The following is a 9,206-nucleotide window of genomic DNA, read 5'->3' as shown; positions in this document are numbered from 1 at the left end:
GATGTACTTATTTTTTTGTCTTTTTTTAGACTTTTTTTTTTTATTTGCTAGAAATTTAAGCACCTACATATTACAAATATCTTTATTTTTGTTATTTAAGTTACATGAATAAAAAAGAATTTATTAGTCATTGAATGATACAGGGGCGTATGTATGTACTTATTACATTAGCCTTGTGTTGACTTGCCGCCATTACGTCAATTTATTGCCAGCAATAGTTGTAATGATAATTATTTAGTCAACACGGTGCCTGACAATCTTTTCAGCAATTCTTTTTTGTGGACAATTATAATTGCCTGTCCAGATGCTACGTTATTTTAACAATTTTTTGCGGAACTATTTCTAAGTAAACATTTTGCAGTCGGCTTTGTTAATATTAACAAATATAAAGTATTTTTAGTCAACATCTATTGCCAACCGAGTTACTACGTAAGTTTAGTTTAGTTTTATATTTGTATTTATATAAATTTTCAGTACCAAGTTATTATACTCTAAACGGAGTGCATTAGTTTACTTCGAAATTTGTATCACGGAGATCATACCAAGTATAGATATGTACATATATTGTATATAATTGATCATCGTGACAATCTGAGTCTGCCCGGCTGAATATAAGTATGTATACGAACCAGTCCCTCAATTTTTAATATAGTGCATCACAGAAATAAGTATGCGCTGTGTTTATCCGTTTTGTTTTGAGAAAAAAATGCCGCAGAACTAATAATATATCCTTTTTTCAGTTATTTCATATTTTAGTTAAAAGCAATAGTAAAAACGGCACAATTCCGATTTCTTTGGCGCCGCGATTTGAAAGTACTGTTGGAAAGAGGAAATCTTCCTGATTAAAAAATATATAGGGGTGTAGGTACCGCAAACGCTTAGTTTACGAGATATTCGACTTTAAAGTTCAAAAATTCCCAAAATTCGTACATTTCAACAAGCTATTTTACCACATTAAACACACTTTACTCACATTTTTCACTTCAAATTAATTAAATTAATCTATAAACTTTTAAATAAGTCCACATTTTAGCACTTTTATCAGTTTTTTACCGAAGAAATCTTTATTTTAAAAATTACATTTTACACTCGTAGTGAACATCATGTGTGTGCTAAAAATTTCGACGAAATGGAGCGGTGCCATGTGATAATAAGGGAATTCGCTGAAATTCTTTTTTTCCCAAAAATTCCTCTATCGGATGGATATGTTCTTTATTTAATTTAATAAACAAATAAGTAATATTAAATAGTAATATTATATAATAATATTATATATATTGTCACCTAATATACGAAACAACGTATTATCAAAAAGAAATGGAAAGCGCTGACCGATATAATAACCAAAATTTAACCATTTTATAACGAAAACTCAAATGTTGTTTCAATATCCGTGCAAGATAACCAAAAAATATAACCACTTTTTAACGAGACTCAATATATATTTTTTATTTTAACGCAGAAAGGAGTACAACGCAAAAGTACTTTAGTCACCCCGGGTATTCGCTCGACCAGGGTTATTTTTTAAAGCGCGGCCGAAGGCCGCTAACGCAGAGAGTAGTACTACGCGAAAATACTTCAGTTACATAAATCATATGTAGAAAATATTTTTTTTATAGTTAATATAGAAAAAAGAATCACGCAAAAAAGCAAATCAAGAAAAATTGTTAAAAATCCTACATATTTGGTGTTTAAGATGTGGCAAGGCTCGTTTTCTTCATAATTGTAAACAATCTAACCTTTTCAACGATGAGTGTGCTAAGTGATTTTTAAATTAATCAATTTAGGTAAAATATAACAAAATAAAAGTGAGATGTGAACTTATTTTAATGTTTAGAGTGTATATTTAAATATACAGAGTGAAAAACATGAAAAAAATTTAGTGAAACATAGAGAAATACCATATGTTATTAGTGCAAATTTTTGAACTTTTAATCGTGAATATTTTAAAAAATAAAAGTTATTTGTATATTATTTTTTGGATATTTCTTCTCTGGAGAAGCTCCTCTATCCGCACATACCCCATTTATACGGAAATTCGGTCTTTTTCTCCGCCAAAGTAATCGGAATCGTGCCAAAAACAGAAACTTAAATTAACAATTTTTCAAATTAGATAAAAAAAGGTTTAAATAGCTAAAAATTACATCACCAAAGTATGTATGCAGTAGTTATACGGAGGCTGCCATATATATTTCTGGCCTAGGCAACACTAAGTGTTGCTAGGTGCAATCTGACATTTCCATTGGAAAGTTTGACATTTTTTAGCATAACATCACTCAGAACGTTTTGTCATTCAATCGTGAATTGTTTTATTTACAGGGAATTAAAAAATTCATCTCGGCCATAAAATGGACTTAACTCGTGAAAAATTTCGTGCGATCATTTTTCACAACTGTCGACGTGGATTATCACGACTAGAGTGCATCGATGAACTAAAATCTTTGTATGACTATGAAGCACCATCCTATAGCACTGTGAAAAACTGGTACAACGAATTCAATCGTGGCCGACGCTCGCTCAAAGACGAATTCCGTGTAGGTAGTCCAAAAACAGCCGTTGTGCCCGAAAACATCGATGCCGTACGTGAACTGATAATACAAGACCGTCATGTAACATACCTTCAGATAGAGGCATGCCTATGCATTTCTTCCACCAGCATACATTCGATATTGCATGAACACCTGGCCGTAAAAAAGGTTTGTTCTCGTTGGATCCCGCACAAATTGACAATCGCACAAAAAAAGGATCGTGTGGATTGGTGTAAAGAAATGCTGAAAAAATACGATCGCGATGCTTCAAAAGACGTTTATAAGATCGTCACAGGTGACGAATCATGGATCTATGCGTATGAGCCCGAAACAAGACAGCAATCGACCGTGTGGGTGTTCCAAGACGAGCCAAATCCAACGAAAGTTGTTCGTGGAAGAAGCACTTCGAAGCAAATGGTCGCCTGTTTCTTCGGCAAAACTGGTCATGTGGCGACTGTACCGCTTGAGCAACGTAGGACCTTCAATTCTGAGTGGTACACCACCATTTGTTTACCTGAAGTCTTCGCAGAAATTCGAAAAACGAACAAGAGAAGACGAATCATTGTGCACCATGACAATGCGAGCTCTAACACATCGGCTCAAACCAGCGCCTTTTTGACCGGCCAAAACGTCGAATTGATGGGTCATCCGCCGTACAGACCTGACTTGGCACCCAATGACTTCTTTTTATTCCCACACATCAAGAAAATAATGCGTGGTCAACGATTTTCGTCGCCAGAAGATGCTGTTGAAGCATTCAAAAACCATGTTTTGGAGGTGTCTCAATCGGAGTGGAAAAAGTGCTTCGAAAATTGGTTTGAGCGCATGCAAAAGTGTATAAATCTTGATGGAGAATATTTTGAAAAACAATAAAACCATTTTCGTTGATAAATATTTCTATTTTCATTATTAGGCCAGAAATATATATAGCAGCCCTCGTATATTCCAAAGAAAAAGTTCCAACGGTTTTAATTTGAGCTTTGATGGACCGTTAATATTTTATTGGGTAGCTTTTGGATTTTTTTTATTGCATTCAATTCGGATGGCATGGACTTTACCAGTTTTTGGGTCACTGAAGGTGGAATCTTGCTCCATTCTTCGATTAAAGATTCAAAGATTCTTTGCGGGTTATTTGGTGTCTTCTGATTTTTCTCTCTATAAAATCCCACAAATGTTCGATAGGGTTCACATCAAGAGATTGGGCTGGGGCCCAATTCTGTATCTCGATTCGTAAATGTATTCTATTCGCAATTCGGATCTACTTTATCATTATGCGACAGTTGTACCGCCCTATGCCAGAACAAACACGTACAATTTTCGTTTTTGCTTTCTACAACTCAAAAGTTAACGAATATTTTATTCGAAAATTGGCTCGAAAATCGAGTTACAGAATATAAAAAATCCGAACTCGAGTAAATTATTTTTCGAATCCAGTTACATAATAGGCCCCCTGGTGTTGTTAATTATTTGGAAGTCTTGTATAGTAGCCATTCCTTAACAATGTGAGCGGTGTGTTTTGGATCATTGTCGTGTTGGAAGACAAATGATTCCCAATTTGGCCGCTTTATCTTTTAAATTTGATACTAATATATTAAGGTAATAATATTTGTTCATTGTATGCTCAATGAATACAAGATTCCCTATACCAGTTGCTGCCATACACCCCCAAACCATGAGCGACCCACCAACATGTTTTACCATGGCAGCAATATTCCGTGAATCAAGCTCTGTATTTACTTTTCTCCATACTTTTTCCTGTCCATCTGACCCAAAAATTTATACTTACTTTCATCTGAGAAAATAACAGAATTGCAGAAATATTCTCTATGTTTGCTTTCGTGCTTTCACAAAGTTTAATCTTTTTTATCTGTTAATGTTGCTTATAAATGTCTTTTTACGGACAATACGACCATAGGAACCAGCATCATACAGCACTCGACAATTAGTTTGGGGATGTCAGGTTTTACTGGTCTCAATTTTTATTTTCAGTACGCCCCTTTGGAACACTTTTCTTCAGATTAGCCTGTATCCTGTGTGTGATAATGTGCCGATCCTTGGAATCAAATATTTCTTGTAGTCCAGATCCTACCCTATTTTTTGTATTCCCCTCATTTTTTGTATTCTACTATTTTTTGAATATTAGAATTACTTGTATTTATTATTTTTCCAATTTGCCTCTGACTTTTGTTTTCTTTATATAGTTTTATAATATCATCTTTCAAAATTTTGTGATAGTTCCTTGAAGGGGGCTCCATGATCAAAATATTATTGCAATTACCGATGAAATTTAATGAAAACTTTGGAAAATTATTATTTTATAAAAAAAACTACTTATTGCTTCAAAAACGTATGAACACTGTATCAATGGAAACCCTACTGAAATGGTAAGTTGCATACTTATTTATGTGACGTGATTTTTGCTTTTTCCTGAGAAAATCATACGGTTCTTAATAACAGAATATGTCAATGATATCAATCTGTCATATTCGTGAAGGCAATATTATGAGTAGTTGTTTTTGTAAAAAACACGAAATATATATTTTTTATTTTGCAAATCATTTGACTTTTTTTACGCCAATATATAGTGCATACTTGTTTCAGTGATACACTGTATATCGACCAGACATTTGCCATACGACCATTGTTGGCACGGTTCCGATTACTTTGGCGGAGGGGTAAAAAAACGAGTTTCCGTACAAATAAGGTATGTGCGGATAGGGGAGCTTCTCCAGAGGTGGAATATGCAAAAATATTGTAAAAATAACTTATATTTTTTAAAATATTCCCATTGGGTAAATTTTAGTTTTAGAATAGCATACCCCGATTTCGGGGTTAAAATGGGTATGTACGGATAGAGGACATCCTCCAGATGAAGAAAATATATATACATATAGTTGCCGCTGACTTATTGTTTATGAGATATTTGCATTTAATGTTCAAAAAATCAACTATTTGAAATGCGTGTTTCCCCGATTTAGAATGCATTTTACACTAATATTTTTACCGGGCCGGGTGATTTGTTGGCCTTGAGCTTGCCAGTGGCTACTTGCAGCTCTTCAAGGGTGAACTGGGGGATTTGCGCAGTACTTAGAGTTTTTTCTGAATCACTGGCCTTTATTTCGCGTGTGGGGAATAGTGTGTTCACGATGTGATCCATTTTGGCAGCGGTTACGTCAAGTGGCTTTGCGCGAGCGCCGAGATTTTTCATCAATATTTTATACCCTAGCCCCCAGGGGTTTCTGTTTATATCCTCCCGTAGTTCCTCCCATTTTTTCTTTTTACTGTCGTCGATGGCGTGCTTCAGTTCCTTTTTTGCTGCTTTGTATTGCTCGGCTTCTTGGGGTGCGGCTCCTCTGCGCCTAGATCTCGTGTAGGATCTGCGAAGGCGGAGGCATGTGAGGAAACTGCTGCTTTACGTTTGCTGTGGGAAGCCTTGGGCATTGATTTTTCGCAGGCTTTGGTTTGGTGCTCGACTGTTTTTCTTGCTACAAGGGAGGGGTCGCTAGATGGGTTCTGCTCGTCTATTGCGGCGATTAATTTCGATATGTCTAGTTTCGAAATATTCCACTTTCGTGTTCTACTACTATTTTTTCTGAGCTGGTAAGCGTTTCTTCCAATGTCGATCATGAAAGAAACGTAGTGATGATCGCTGCCAATGTAATCTTCCAGGACTCTCAAAAAAAAATTGAGTCCGCCATGCGTTCTGTTGATAGGGTAATGTTCGGTGTGGTTGCATTTCCCATATTGAGCACTATTAGACCTAGCCGCGCAGCCATTTCTAGAAAGCGCTTTCCTCTCGAGTCCATATTTGGCAAACCCCATTCTGCGGCTCTGAAATTTAGGTCTCCGCCGATATTCAGTTGTCCTTCTATGGACCTGGCTGTGTCCTCTATATTGTCGGGCTTTTCTTGGAATCCCTGTATACTATCGCTTGGCGTCAAGTAGCAGCTAAGTACTGTAAAAAAGTCGCACTTGGCCCAGACGAAACCGTTGCCGTTCCCATTGCTTACAGTGGTGGCGTTACTCCCTGGTGGTAACCATATAGCGGCAGTTGAGCTGCTATCTTCTAGCCAGGTACCTCTCTCTTTCCTTTTGTATTGCTCGCTTGTAATGATGGCTACTTGCTCTCGTAGTCGCTCTCCATCACCATTTGCGAGAGTAGTACGTCAGCGGCCTTGCATCTATGCATGTTGGCTTGTGGGATCTTCATCTGTTTCGGTAGTTCCTATATACCGTACATTTTGCGTAGCCCGGAATGTGATCGAATTTTTCGAGTTTAGCCTCTTCGCAAAGGCAGCATGAAGGAGGCTTTGTGCACTCTTTCAATTTGTGCCCTGGTTGGCCGCAATTTATGCAAACAATTTGTCCTCTTCTATCGGGCCCTTTGCAGTCCCAGGTTAAGTGCCCTGGTCCAAAGCAGCGGAAGCACCTTTTGGGAGTTTCTTTTAGCCGCAGTCTGCAATTAACCCAGCCAATATTGATGCGTGCCTGTCGCATCAGTGTGTCTGGCCTATCCTGGTGCAGCGTTATGTATGCCCTTACCTGCTCTCTCTTAGGAGCTGTTATATTAATTGATGTCTTCAGTGGGGTCCTGTAGCGCTTCTTTGACAGCCACTGCTACTTTCTCTTTTGTTGTGAGCGAGTCGAGGTCTCTGATCTCCATGGTAGCCTTAGTTTTAAGGTCGGCCCCGGTTGCAGGTGGACTTAAGTGTCTCACAGAAGCTGTCCCTTTTCTATCTCTAGTAATAGGGCCCGGTCTTGTTTTGCGGATCCCCTTGATCTTGACCTCGGCTTCTTTAAGATTTAGCTTACTACGGATATTCTTGAGGACTTCGGCGTAGCTATTTCGGTCTGCTGGATTTATTATAACGGCCTCTGTTTGTCGTTTAAGCCTATTATCTCCTTTCTGACTTGTGTCCAGATCGAACAAAATAAGAATTTTTGGGCATTTAATATAAAATGTCCAATTGCACTTTCCACACCATCCAGGAAGTATGCAAAACAGCGCTTTACCGAAGCTAGTTTTGGGTGCTCTGTTTCCCTTTTGGCCTAAATCACCCATTAAAAAATTTATTTACATTAAAAATATAGATCAACAAAACGATAACAATTCATGGCACGAGTCCGATTACTTTGGCGGTCGGGTAAAAAACGAAGCTCGGTATAAATGGGGTATGTGCGAATAGGGGAGCTTCGTCAGAGGAGGAATATGCAAAAATAATGGTGCTAACACTTGTATTTTATAAAATATTACCGATTAAAAATTCAAAAATTGCGTAAATTTTAAAATAGCATCCCCCTATTTTGGGTTTAAAATGGTTATGTACGGATAGAGGAAATCCTCCAGATCAAGAAAATATATACATATAGTTGCCGCTTAGTTATGGTTTTTGAGATATTTGCATTTAAAGTTCAAAAATTGAATTTAAACTGCGTGTTTCTCCGATTTATAATTAATTTAAACTTATATTTTAAACCTTTATATCCACTAACACTTCTCTAATTCGTTTATAACTATTTATATTATATTAAATAGCGCAAAAATAACTTTTATTCAATATTTAACGTTTGTTCAATTATTTTTGTTCTCAAAATAACAAATATTACCCCTAATGTGTTATGGTTTTCGCATAGAATTCCTTTGTGCACCAGGCCGCTGAACTCCTTTCTGCATTGGCGGCCTTGGGCGTCGCTTGAAAAAAATAACCCTGATTGGACCAACACCTGAGTGTGATCACAAATTTCACTTTTACTTCATGTGCTTCCTGCAAGAAATCCAGTATACTCTGGATTTCATTTTCGCTCCACTTTTTATTCGGCTTTTCGTGTTTTAGCCTTATTTTATTCAAACCGGTTTACTCCATTTCATCTCCTTGTTTACAATGTTTTTACTTTTGACAGCAGCTGATAATTTGCAAACCAGTGTTGAAAATAATACAATGGCGTTTTAGTGTTGCTAATTTGCAATTGCAAGGATGCAAGACCATTTGCACCAGATTCTGAATACCCCTAATGCTTCACTAAATTTTTTCACATTTTTTACATTCTATATTTAAATATACATTCTAAACAGTGAATCAAGTTTACATTTCTATCTTATTTACTTATATTTTAGCTAAATTTATTAATTTAAAATCACTTAGCACACTCATCGTGAAAAGGTTAGATTGTTGACAATTATGAGGAAAACGAGCGTTGCCACATCTTAAACATGAAATATGAAGGATTTCAACGATTTTTCTTTATTTGTATTCTGGCGTAATTCTTTTTTCTATATTAACTATAATAAAAAATACTTTCCAACATTTTTCACGCTATCATTGAGGTGTGAACACTTTTTCGATATATGTATGCACATACATATGTATAATATATGATTTATATTTCAACACAAATAAGTAAAACTCTATGATAATATTATAAAATCATCTCGGGGTGAAGTATGTACTTTCGCGCAGTACTCCTTTCAATGTTAGCAGCCTTCGGCCGCGCTTTAAACAAATAACCTTAGTCAAGCCAATACTCAGGGTGACTGAAGTACTTTGGCGTTGTACTCCTTTCTGCGTTGGCAGACTTCGGCTGCGCTTTAAAAAAAATAACCCTGGTCGTGCCAATACTCGTATCTAGGGTGACTGAGGTAGTTTCAAAAATAACCCTGGTCGATCCAATACCTGGGGT

General features: G+C 36.6%; 1 protein-coding gene across 2 annotated transcripts in view; it reads left to right on the top strand.

Moving 5' to 3' along the window:
* Window positions 1-279: 279 nt before the first annotated feature.
* Window positions 280-9,206, top strand: part of LOC120772246 (CCR4-NOT transcription complex subunit 11) — a 37,478-nt gene continuing 28,551 nt past the window's right edge. The window contains exon 1 of one of the 2 annotated variants that reach the window (XM_040100742.1): window positions 280-429. The gene's annotated coding sequence lies outside the window, so the exon portion shown is untranslated. The remainder of the gene's footprint in view (window positions 430-9,206) is intronic. The other variant, XM_040100743.1, reaches the window with a different exon arrangement.

The sequence above is a fragment of the Bactrocera tryoni genome, chromosome 3 (assembly GCF_016617805.1).
Source record: "Bactrocera tryoni isolate S06 chromosome 3, CSIRO_BtryS06_freeze2, whole genome shotgun sequence".
Taxonomy (NCBI): Eukaryota; Metazoa; Arthropoda; class Insecta; order Diptera; family Tephritidae; genus Bactrocera; species Bactrocera tryoni.
This window is presented reverse-complemented; position numbering and strand designations above follow the sequence as displayed.